Here is a 13120-nt window from a genome sequence, read left to right as displayed (position 1 = left end):
ACAAAGAGATAGAGGAAAAAAGTCTGAGAAGGTGTTACGCCTAGCTCTCGGCAAAGCAGCTGAAAAATCTTGATAAAACCCCAGGAATTCGGATGAAGCTGGGATGGGGCAATGTTACACGACCACAACAAGTCGGTCTCGAAAGCAGTAAAAGGAAAAGTAATGTCCAACTGGCTGAAGAAATATTCATATGCATAAAAGAAGGGATGCTCCCCCTCGACCGAAGTAGGAAAACAAACCCTCTCGTCAGAGTCGGGCGCTACAAGCTCATAATCCCTCTCCCGGGCACTGCTACCACAAATCCTATGGCGTTTCCTCAGCTGTACACAAAAATCAGCGTCCACCACAGAGACACACATTAAGACTAGGGAGTCCAGCCAATCAGACATCCCCTCGGGAACTTTAGAAGACATCTCTACAATGTTATTGCGAGAAGACATGAGGCCAACTAATCCTAAAATAAGAAAAGAAGATTGGATTACTAAAAAACATCTCGGATGAGGGGCAAAACAACTCGACTAATATGATACAGAAGAGCAAACAGAAAAGGAAAACCCCAAGACTCAAACCAAAGTCCTGGGGCATCCTTTGGAGGCAGTAACAAAGTAAGGTTTCAGGAAAAATCTACAGCTTACATCCCGGCATCTCTCAAATAAGAAAAGACACTACAACAAATGCGCGAAATTGCGGCGGTTTTTTTATGGATTAGCGGCGGTTTTAAACTGCCGCGAAATGGAATTCCAGTGGTTCGTTAAGCGGCGCCTGTTAGGGAGTGGTAATATGATTTTGCGGCTGGCACAACCGCCGCAAAACCAGGAAATAGCGGCGTATAGTTTAGTAGCGGTTTAAAACCGCCGCTATCTGTTAAACGTTGGTTTCGGCACAAATTTGGCGGCGGTTTGAAACCGCTGCTAGTTTACAACCGTTGTTTTCTTCAAATGTATTTGGCGGCTTTTAGAAACCGCCGCTATCTCGTAACACTTTTTTCAAATTTCCTACGGCTATTTTACAACCGCCGCTATGTTCCGGTTAAATGGCCGCAAAAATATTGTATTATACACTAGCAATCAACGCTTTTTTTTAATTTAACTGTACTAGGACTTTTCTTTTGTTTTTTTTGTTATTTTTGGAACATTTCTTAATATTAGTATGTTAAATTATTTTATATCTGAAAAAATAAACTGATGGGAAACGGCATTAGCAAAACTAAATATAAAATTCATATAATTATCCAAATATCAATGAAGTGTACTCCTCACTAAGAGTTGCATAGTTAACACCAAAAAAGTGTATATTTTTTAAAAAAAACTTCCACAATCCTAAGATCTACTTTCTAATCTGTCCCTCCAACGAATTCATCCATACGGCAACGTCTGATGGCAGCTTCCCACCTCGCCCTTGAAGTAGACATATCAGAGCACTCTCCATTGCCTGCATCCTTATCTTCCCATCTGCTACTTCATCAGCATCCTCCATTGCTTATCTTTTTGTCTTCTCAACTGCTACTTCATCCTCCACTACCTTCCTTTTTAATTTCTCAGCCACCAACTCTGCTTGTACTTCAACCAGAACCCTTTGGGCATTCTGGAAACTAGTGCGGGCAAACTGAAATAATTTACTGCAATTATCCATGTGGCATGCGTAAAAAGTCATATCTACACTTTTATATTGAACATTGAATTATTATTTCCTAGTACTTGATAATAAGATTCAAGGGCTCACACAAGAATCATGCACTAATATCCAGAAACTCTTACTATGTTCTTCCCATCCAATTTCAGTCAGTAAAATTACAATAATAATAAGAATAATAATTTATTTTTATGTACTAGTAGTAAAAAATTATTACTTTTTTTTATTGTATAGACGAGATTTATATATACACCTGCTCCTACCAAAAAACAAAAATCTGAGCCCCGAAATTATACCAAAAGATAAGAAAAAGGTGAGATAATATAATGGAAATTTGGAAGCATGATAATTGAAGTTCAAATTAGCTTCATGTTTTATACATAACACTCCTAGATTTTACTGTTTCAAGTGGGTAGAACAGCTTGAGTCATAGAGCAAATAGGTCTGCTAAGTGGTTTGCCATTAATTTATAGGTATTTAGATTAAAAATAAATAATTGGTAAATTATCGAAAAGATTTTGTGCAAGACTCAGGGGTTCTTGACAAATGAAATACATGTCACAGTTGAAGGTACAGGGACGCACCCCAAATAATTTATTTCAAATCTCCGAGATATTCGTTCGTCAGAGATCCTACTTCAAGGCAAACAAAAAAAATACACAAATAAGCTTAAGTAAAGACAAAATCAGAATGTTATTCTGAGAGATGTCTAGAGCCAAAGTGAAACCATTAAGTAGCCTTGTAATAAAATGAGGACCTAATAGAAACAAGAATGTGCCTAGAGTAAATTATCAAAATAAGATCACAAGTGGGAGGGTGGGAACGAGTAGTTCATGGCATGGGAGACAATTTAATGGCAAATAATGTTTCATGGTTGCAAGCCATTCACAGCAACAGCAGCTAATACAAGGAGTATCATTTATAAGGTGAAATTAATTAAGATAGGGGACAACCATATTCACTTTTTTTATTCCAAGTAAACTAATCATATGAAACAGGTTTATCATCCAAGTACATGATACTAAAGGGGTTATTAAGATGTTTTAGTGGCTATAATAATTATATAGATATTTATTTAAGAAAATCTATTAGGAAGAGTTTACTTTAAGGATTATATTTTCAAATCTTGATTAAGAGAATTGATAGTAAAAGAAATCTTGTTTAATTTTGATTACAGCTATCATTGACTTCAAACTGAAGTAATTAAACTTGTTGCTTTCCATCTGCAAAACTTATTTAGCACTTAGATTACTAATTTTGTATTATTAACAAAATTAGCTGCTTCTTTTTTAATCAACAAAAGCAGTGTAAAATATTCAAATGAATATAATTTGGTCATTTATGCATTTACAAATTTCATTTAAAAACAAAAAACAAATAACAGAGCCAAATTAAAAGGCATGCCTTTTGGAGAAATTCAAAGCCATCATTATGTGGCTGGTACAATACACCAAATGCTAAGAATGTCACACGGTGGGCCACAAATTAGAGAATGTAAATAACATTCTCAATGAATCAATTTATAATATTAAATCGATCTAAGATCTTAGTAAAAGAAAAATAGTTTCAGGTAACATATATTAAGCAAACAAGTGGTATGTATGTTTTTAATAGTTAAAATAAATAGCACATAAAGAATTTGTATTTGTATTTTTTTCCCTCTCAGAATCATAGTTTGAACTGCCACGACAATTTTATTTCATGTCTATAGTGAATATCTATCATTCAACTATCATAGAGCATCATTATGAAAATAGTTAAATAGCAGGACATTCAAGTGCATGCTTTTTTCTAAAACCAATATAAAATTTCTTGATCTTAATGAGAAAAAATTAAATCATAATGGTGTTTTAATTTGAAAAAAAAGACACACGCACGCACTTAGCTTCTACCGTTCAATAAATCATGAAACACTTTGAGATCAAAGTAATGATACACAACTTTGAAGAAATAAAATTGGAAGAATAATGTCAATATTGTCTTCTAGTGTAGAAAGCTAGATTGCTTAGTACTTTCTGGATATCTATATTTATGTATTGGTGGTGAAATTCGAAGAAACATAATAATGATGGGGTGTTCTTCGATTACACAGCACATAAAAAAGTAAGTTTTGAAAAATTAGCATCTAACTTTGTTTTGTTTTTACCTTATTCTGTCATTTGGTCCAACCTTTCATTCCAAAGCACCAAACTTTTTTTTTTAAATGTGAGTATTAAGGATGTGTTACACTTACATAGATGCTAATTAATTACTCATTTAACACAGACATATATCTGCATGATCCTATTTATACCTTGTTGCATATTATAAATCACCACTCTCTCAAGACCATTGAACTGAATAAATAAAACAGAAGGAAAACAAACACATGCTATTATGAAAGATTAATTAACACTTTAAACAAAGCTATTTTCATTTTCATTTTACACATTGTGGACCAATTTTACAACCATATTCACTTTTTTTATTCCAAGTAAACTAATCATATGAAACAGGTTCATCATCCAAGTACACTATACAAAAGGTAATTATATATATATATATATATATATATATATATATATAAAGGTAGATTTATTCATATCAGACAGTGCCATACTTCCTCTCTCATACGTTCATTTCTAATCTCTACTTTGTCAAGTGTATTCACTCATTCACTAGGGATATACTTATCCCTGCAATTTGACATGTTAAAAAACTCAGGTAGAAGGAGAGGGCCAAGATGGCACATACAATTAGTGATTTTCACATACTTACCCCTGCTATCAATATGATAGTTTTTATATTAATCTATGGTTTAATCACTAAAAATAAATCTAGAAGTCAGAGACATGATGCGGGGAGGAGCACATCTCAAATCACTTTATTTCAATCGAAATTACAACCTCCACAAAAAAAAATACTAAACTAAGGTAGTTAATGTCAATTAAAATTTCAAAATAAATTAACACTACTTATAATATGAAGATAAATGTATGTGCAAGGGGTAAGTCACTAGCATGAAGTTTTCACACATCACCATTCAACAGCTACAAGACCATGCATGTAACGAAATCTATGTGTAACAATAAACTCTATGCAATTTAACTTTGGCATTATAGAAATCTACAGTTACAAAAGGATGTAATGAAATCTAAGGTTCATGTAGACTGAGTAAAGCGAAGATACAAGAGACCCAGGGGTTCAGAAAATTGGGAAAAACTTAAATCTGAATGTTAAATTGGGGAAGAAAATATTGGGCACAATTAATTCGATCAATCTTGTTCAAACCATAAATTCAGACGACACAGAGATTAAATTGATGGAAAATTAATTTATCAATAGCAACTGAAATTAAATGGGAACAAGGGAGAGGAACATACGAGAGAGAGGGAAGAGTGTGCAATCGGCAATGCACAACAGGGCAAGGGCAAGGGGAGGGCTGCCGACAACGAGATTGGGACGGATGGTTGGAGTGTCCACCGAGGACGGCATAGATGTGCACAGAAGAAGGAGAAGACTCCCTTTTCACTTTACCTTCGGGCACGGGAGCTACACAGCGGATGTAGGCGACCAGTCAAGGGGAAGAACGAAGACACGGACGTGGCGGCTAGGACTGGTGGAGGGATGAGACACGATGATGGAGGAAGGAGACCAGTGATTATAGCCTTTGCTCTGCTAGGGTTCGCACCAAAAGGGGGAAAGGTTAAACGTGCCAAATTATTTTAGTGGGGGTATCTTAATGGAACAACCCCTCCCCCACCAGTTTATTAGATGCGGTTGGGTTCAAAACAGCCACCAATTCGGGGTCATTAGGAGCAGAGCCTGGGAACGCAACATGAACCGCAGCAGCTCACTTGACCTGCGGCGTTTTCTGAGAACGCTGGTAATTTGGCGCAGCTAAGAGGTGGTTCTCTTGTAGTGAGAAGATTTCAAATAATAAACATTTCATAGGAGAAAGACAAAACACAAAAAGTCATCAAAGCCACTATCTTTTTACAGTCTATCAGCAAAAAGCATCGCCAACATCAAACACGCCAAGCGAAAATCTTCAAAAGCACAACCTTCTTTCAGAATCAAACAAAACCATCATCAAAAGCACAAACAGAAATGGTGATAACATGCAAAAGCCCTAAAAGCATCAAGCAACAGGAAAGGCGAAAAGGTTCATGCAAAAAGGCGAAGAAACTCCCAGAATACACAGGCATAGCAAAAGCAAAAAGATCCAAACTTTCTCCAAGCAAAATCAAAACTTTCTCAAAATCAGACATGAAAAAGTGACACGGAAAAGAGAAAGGAAGAAAATCAAACCTGGAAAAATAGGACAAAACCTCAAAAGAGCAGAAGCGACAGGTGAAAGAGCCACCCCTCGAACGGAAAAACTCGCCAAAAGTAGGAAACAGAAGGTGAAATCCAGAATCACCCCTCTTCCACAGAAAGCAGTAGCAAGCAGGCGTCGCAAGGAGAAACTATAAACTCTAGGCGAAAAAACAGAAAGAAAGAAAAGTAAGGGAGGTTACGAAGAAGAGAAACCGTTTCTGTGAGCAAACTTCAAAATAAAAGCCAAGGGAATGGGGCAATTAAAACTAATTAATGAAGGTATTAAACCCTCGCACGTTCCCAAGAACAGAACGCTACTATAAAAGCACGCGCTTTCAGAGGAAAACGTTTCACATTCAAAAATTCTACAAAAAGAAAGAAGTAGACAAATGCTCGAGTTCGGCTTCACCAGAGAAGGACCGAAGTCTAAGACTCGACCTCAAAAAGAAAGACCGAGCTCGAGCAGGGGCACTGTTCACACCCTGGGTCGAGCTATTCGACCCAAGATGTTCAGCGACAAAGCGACCGACCTCTTCAGGTCAGGCTATCCGACCTCTTCTCAAAGAGGTCGGCCAAATCTACAGGAAAGCCCAATAAAGGGCCCAAATAAAGGAACACGACCAAAATCCAAAGACAATCCAAGCCTATAGAGATAAAGGCGGTTCCCTTAAAGATAAGCTGACTTCACTCAAAATAAGATAAGATAAGATAAGATAACTAACTTATCTTATCAGAAAGGTCAGCCCACACTACTATAAATATACTGGAGCACCCAGGTATAACTCATACTCTGATTCTACTAAAAACCTATTTAATACCCATGCTAACTTAAGCATCGGAGTCTCTTGCAGGTACCCCCCACCCTCCGGTGACCAAGGATCAGAAGTGTAGCCAGTCCAACAAGTCGGACACGACAGCTCCGGCCGCCACCCACCAGCCGGACACGTCATCTCCGACCAGTATAGAAGATCTTGTCCGAGATCGACCTACAGTTTCAGGTAACCCTCGGAACAGGAGCAGAGGTAAGGTTTGCTTTCAGAGTTTCAAAAGCATGTAAACAATCAAAATCAAAGACAAAAGGCACATCAGCAACCAACAGGTTGCTTAATGGTTTAGCAATTTTAGAAAAATCCTTTATAAATCTTCTATAAAATCCTGCATGACCCAAGAAACTCCTGACTACCTTAACATTAGCTGGTGGTGGTAATTTTTCAATTACCTCTACCTTTGCTCTGTCAACCTCAATCCCCTTACTTGAAATCCGGTGTCCAAAAACAATGCCTTCTGTAACCATAAAATGACATTTTCCCAATTTAAAAACAAGGTTTGATTGTTGACACCGTTTCAAGACAAGAGACAAATGCTTAAGGCAGGATTCAAAAGAATTACCAAAAATAGAAAATTCATCCATAAATATCTCAATAAACTTTTTAACCATATCAGAAAAAATTGAAAGCATACACATCTGAAAAGTTGCTTGAGCATTACAAAGTCCAAAAGGCATTCTCCTATAAGCAAATACTCCAAAAGGGCATGTGAATGCTGTCTTCTCTTGATCTTGAGGGTCCACTGCAATTTGATTATATCCAGAATATCCATCCAGAAAATAGTAAAAAGCATGACCAGCTAACCTCTCAAGCATCTGATCAATGAAAGGCAGGGGGAAGTGATCCTTCCTTGTAGCAGTGTTGAGCCTCCTGTAGTCTATACACATTCTCCATCCTGTGACTGTCCTTGTAGGAATAAGCTCATTCTTTTCATTCTTGATCACTGTCATCCCTCCTTTCTTGGGAACCACCTGCACAGGACTTACCCAAGGACTATCAGAAATGGGGTAAATAATACCTGCTTCCCATAATTTCATTACCTCTTTCTGGACCACCTATTTCATAGTTGGATTAAGTCTCCTTTGTGGTTGCACAACTGGTTTAGCATCATCTTCAAGGAGGATCTTGTGCATACACTTGGTTGGACTAATCCCTTTCAAGTCACTAATGGTCCACAAAGAGCTGTTTTATGGCTCCTGAGAACTGAAATAAGCTCCTCTTCCTCTTCAGGCTTTAGGGAAGAGCTAATAATCACTGAATAGGAGTCATTTTCACCCAAGAACACATATTTCAGAGAAGGAGGTAAAGCTTTGAGCTCAAGCTTGGGAGCTTCCTCCTCTGCTTTAGGCGTGTTAAGCATAGCCTTCTGGGGTGGTGAATCATCAACTTCCACTAATTCATACTCAGAAATAGGATCCAGAATGTCATCAAGTACCTCAGCTTTCAGTACCTCTTAAACAAGTGGTTCAATAACATCAATTTTCATACACCCTTCATAATCATTAAGGTGCTTGAGAGCTTCAAAAACATTAAGGACCACCTGTTCTTCATTGACACTTAGGGTTAATTCACCTTTTTTCACATCAATCAGAGCTCTACCTGTAGCTAAAAAGGGTCTACCAAGTATAATAGAGGATTTTACCTCCTCGTCCATGTCTAATATAACAAAATCAACAGGAAAAATAAAAGGTCCTACTTTAACAAGTAAATCCTCGACAACACCCACAGGTAATTTAATAGAAAGATCAGCAAGTTGAAGAGAAATGCGAGTGGGTTTTACCTCCTCAATATGAAGCTTTTTCATCACTAAAAGTGGCATGAGATTGATGCTAGCTCCAAGATCACATAACGCTCTCTGAATGGTGACATCTCCAATGGTGCAAGGAATTACAAAGCTCCCTGGATCTGACATCTTCTCAGGAAGGTTGTGTTGAATTATGGCACTACATTCCTTGGTTAACATCACTGTTTCTTGTTCCTTCCATTTCCTCTTGTGAGTCAACAACTCTTTCATAAATTTAGCATAGAGAGGCATCTGCTCAAGAGCCTCTGCAAAAGGAATGTTGATCTGTAGCTTCTTGAAGATATCTAAAAATTTAGAAAATTGCTTTTCTTTTGAAGCCTCTGAGGATATGGCATTTTTGGCTTGTATTTAGGAGCCTTTGGCAAGGTGGGATAAGTGTCAAGAGAATCAGGGAATGGGTTGTCTGCACGTTTAGGAGAGGCGTATTCTACTTCTTCCTTCTTCTCCTCTGGGGCTTCTTTTTCAACTACCTCCCCATTGACCTTGGTCTCAGACTCAGCTACTTTACCACTTCTCAATTGAATAACCTTGCAATCTTCTCTTGGGTTCACCACTGTATCACCTAGGAAAGTACTTGCAGACCTCTCAGGTATTTGCTTGCTCAGTTGGCCCATTTGCACCTCCAAGTTTCTAATGGAGGCTCTAGTTTCTTGCATAAAACTCCTCATCATCTCCCAATTAGAATCTTCTTGGGATTTAGAGTTTGCATGCTGAGGTGGTTGTTGCTGCTGAGACTGAAATTGGCGATTATTGTAATTGTTCTGTTGAAAGCTGCCCTGAGAATTATTGTTGAAGTTCTGAGGTCTCTGAGGTTGGTCCCTCTACCTAAAATTTAGGTGATTTCTCCACCCTTGATTGTATGTCTTAGAATATGGATCATTGTTAGGATTTCTAGGACCATTCCCCATGTAATTGACCTGTTTAGAAGAGGATTGAGCATAATCATAATTATCATTTTGCACAAAATTACCTGTCATGTCATAAGAGATCTCTTGAGGTGGATTTTGTGTGTTGATAGCTGAGACTTGCATGCCACCCATCTGTTGAGTAAGTAGATTTATTTGCTGAGACATAAGCTTGTTCTGAGCAAGAATAGCATTAAGAGCTTCTACTTTTATAACACCCTTCTTCTGAGGCACCTCAGAGTTCACAGGATTCCTGTTAGATGAGTATAAATATTGGTTGCTAGCCACTAATTCGATAAGCTCAATAGTCTCCTCTGGTGTCTTCTTCTTGTGCAATGAACCACCTGCAGAAGTATCTAAGCTCATTTTGGACATCTCACCCAAGCCTTCATAAAAGATATCTAGTTGGGTCCATTTGGAGAACATGTCCGGAGGGCATTGCCTAGTCAGTAGCTTGTATTTCTCCCAAGCTTCATAAAGAGTTTCACTATCCTTCTGCCTAAAAGTCTGAACCTCCACCCTAAGCTTAGTCAGCTTCTTTGGTGGGAAAAATTTAGTAAAAAACTCAGTAACAACCTTGTCCCAAGTATCCAAACTCTCCTTGGGTTGGGAATCTAGCCATATCTTTGCTTTATCCCTCAGAGCAAACGGGAAGAGCATGAGTTTGTACACCTCAGGGTTCACTCCATTTGTCTTCACAGTATCACAAATCTACAGAAAATCAGATATAAATTGATTTGGATCTTCATGAGTAAGTCCATGATACTGGCAATTTTGTTGCACCAGGGTGACCAATTGTGGCTTCAACTCAAAGTTGTTCGCAGCTGTAGGAGGCACCACAATGCTTTTTCCATAAAGATCCGCAGTAGGGGCAGAATAAGAGCCAAGCACTCTCCTTTGTTGATCATTCCCATTCGGATTTGCCACATTGGCATTAGCAGCATCATTAGGATCCATAATGGATTTTTGCAGCCTTGTAAAGTCTTGCTTGTTGTAAACATCGTCTACAAGTTCTTTTGGGTTCAGGGTCAAAGTGTAACAGAGGTTCCTTGTCCCTGTTCCTGCTCATAAACTACAGAAGACAAGAAAAGATGGGATTCTCTACGTCAGAGTGCAGAGAACTCCTAGTGAGGTAACCTGTGTAAAATAATAAAATAGAAATACTAAATAAAACAGAAAAATTTTCGAAAATGATAACATAAATTAGACAAAAAAATTTTTGAAAATTAATAGGAAAAATAAACAAGAAAATTAGAATAAAATTAACTAGGTAACACCAAACTTAATTTCAAAAATTAAGGAAAAATATTAATACTAATTTTTCGAAATTAATAAAGCAACAAATAAATAAAAAAATTAAAACTAAAATGCCTAATCTAAGCAATCAAACAACTAATAGTTGTTAATCACAGTCAATCCCCGGCAACGGCACCAAAAACTTGGTGCGGAATTTACAACCACAAACTAACCGGCAAGTGCACCGGGTCGTACCAAGTAATACCTCAGGGGTGTGAGGGACGATCCCACGAGGATTGATGGACTAAGCAACATTGGTTGATTAATTTCCTTAGTTAGGCAAACAGAAAAGAGTGTTTTGATGTTCAAGAGCATTTAACAATAATTTAGAAATTTAATAAAGCAAGCAGTAAACAGGTTGTGAAATATGTTTGGAGAAACAGTTAAGGCTTCAGAGATGTCTATTTTTCGGATTGACTTTTCTTACTAACTATTTTAATCATGCAAGATTTAATTCATGGCAAACTATATGTGACTAGACCCTAATTCCTTAGACCTTTCTAGTCTCCTATAATTCTCATCAACAGCCAATTCCTTGGTCAATTAATTCCAACTAGAGGGTGAAGTTCAATTCTAGTTTATATGCCACAGAAATCCTAATTATCCAAATATAAAAGGATTATATGTCACGTATCCCGTTAAGTCCAGATAATTAGAATTTAGGAGAAATTATTTTCAAGCTGTTGTTCAAGTAAAGAGCTTTTCCAAGTTATACAAGAACTCAATTATAAAGAGGGTCATACTTCTGTTCCACCCAAATTCATAAGATAAAGAACGAAAACAATTCTTGAAATAGAAATCAATACGTGAATTAAAACAGAAAAATAATAGATTCAATCTATACAATAGACAGAGCTCCTAACCTTAACAATAGAGGTTAAGTTGCTCATGGTTCAGAGAGAAAATAAGGATTGTCAATTGGGTTGAGATGGAATGAAAAGTTAACTAATGTTGGGATCCCCCTCAAAAGGAAGTTTCTTTCCCCTTTTATATCAAATCCTAATAAATTTAAAATTTAATTTCTAAAACTAAAATAACAACTTCTTCTATTTTAAAATAAAAATAAAGTTTTAATCAGAATTAATTAAATAAACAGCAAGTCTTCATTTGATGGATGGGGACCACTTGCTTCGTAGGGTCCACACTTAACTTGGAAAGTAACGGGAAGTGTTCCCCTAAGTCCTCTATTCCGCAGCCTCTAATCTGTGTTTCCTGGGCCGAAAACTGGGTTAAAAACAGCCCAGAAATCGCCCCCAGCGTTTTCTGCGTTTTTTACACGTGGCGCATGTCATACGTACGCGTCAGTCACACGTACACGTTGATGGTCTTCTTCTCATGTCACGCGTACGCGTTAGGTACGCACACGCGTCAGGTGCGCGTACGTGTCGCTCTTCGCGGGTCATCTCCTTTAATTCTTGTACTGCAGAAACTTCATCAAATCCAGCCAAATGCTACCTAAAATAAACATAATTGCACAAGACTCAAAGTAGCATCCATAATGGCTAAAAGATAGTTAATTCGTGATTAAACTCAACAATTTAAATGCAAATTCAATAGGAAAGATGCTCACGCATCAACAATTCCGGCCACACATAGTCATCCCCAATCTCATCATTAACATCCTAGTTTAGTTACTCTAGACCTTTCTTTACTTCCAAGTAACCTTACTTTCCATAGCCTAATCTCATCACTTTCAATCTTTACTTCATTTCCAAGTTACCTCTATTTCCTAGCTTTAACTTACTACTAGAGTTACTACTATGATCTGGGGCTAAAAGAGTGAAAATAGAAGTTTAGAGGTTTGAATTTGAGCTTTAAAACACAAAAATCCATTTTTGCTTAAACACGGGCCACGCGTACGTGTGGATGTGCAGTTTAGCCCATTTCGCGTACACATAGCCTTGTACACGTACGCATGTACACTGGACAGAAATGACCCTTCACGAATGAGGGGTATGTGTACGCATACACTGCAGTTTGATCAGAAATGGCTAAGACTGCAGAATTTCAGTTTTACATACCAAACATCCGATCTGCATAACTTTCTCGTTTTAAAATATTTTTCATTCATTCTTTAAACGGTGCAAACTTCACAGACCCAATTTTATATGAAACAAGTTTGAAACAATTTGGGGCTTCGGAAGCCAAAGCTCCAAATAGTGCGCTAGACAAAATTCAATTAACGCAGCCCAAATTCAGCTTACCGACACCACCAATTACTTCAAACTTCAAACATCTAATCTAATAATATACAATTTCATCATAATTCAACATAGGGTTTACTAAATTAGAAATTCACCAAGATTTAAGAGCTTCTTACTTTACTCACAGACTAATAGAACAACACTCAGAAATTC

The 13120-nt window shown here is 37.4% G+C and overlaps 1 long non-coding RNA gene across 1 annotated transcript; it reads right to left on the bottom strand.

The window, feature by feature from the left end:
* Window positions 1-1197: 1197 nt before the first annotated feature.
* Window positions 1198-5574, bottom strand: LOC112727119 (uncharacterized). Its single transcript, XR_003165572.2, has 2 exons — window positions 4995-5574; window positions 1198-1618 (listed from the first exon to the last, which is right to left on the bottom strand). It is a non-coding gene; the product is annotated as an uncharacterized lncRNA (long non-coding RNA).
* Between the last annotated feature and the right edge of the window lie 7546 nt (window positions 5575-13120).

Source organism: Arachis hypogaea, chromosome 12 (genome assembly GCF_003086295.3).
Source record: "Arachis hypogaea cultivar Tifrunner chromosome 12, arahy.Tifrunner.gnm2.J5K5, whole genome shotgun sequence".
NCBI lineage: Eukaryota > Viridiplantae > Streptophyta > Magnoliopsida > Fabales > Fabaceae > Arachis > Arachis hypogaea.
This window is presented reverse-complemented; position numbering and strand designations above follow the sequence as displayed.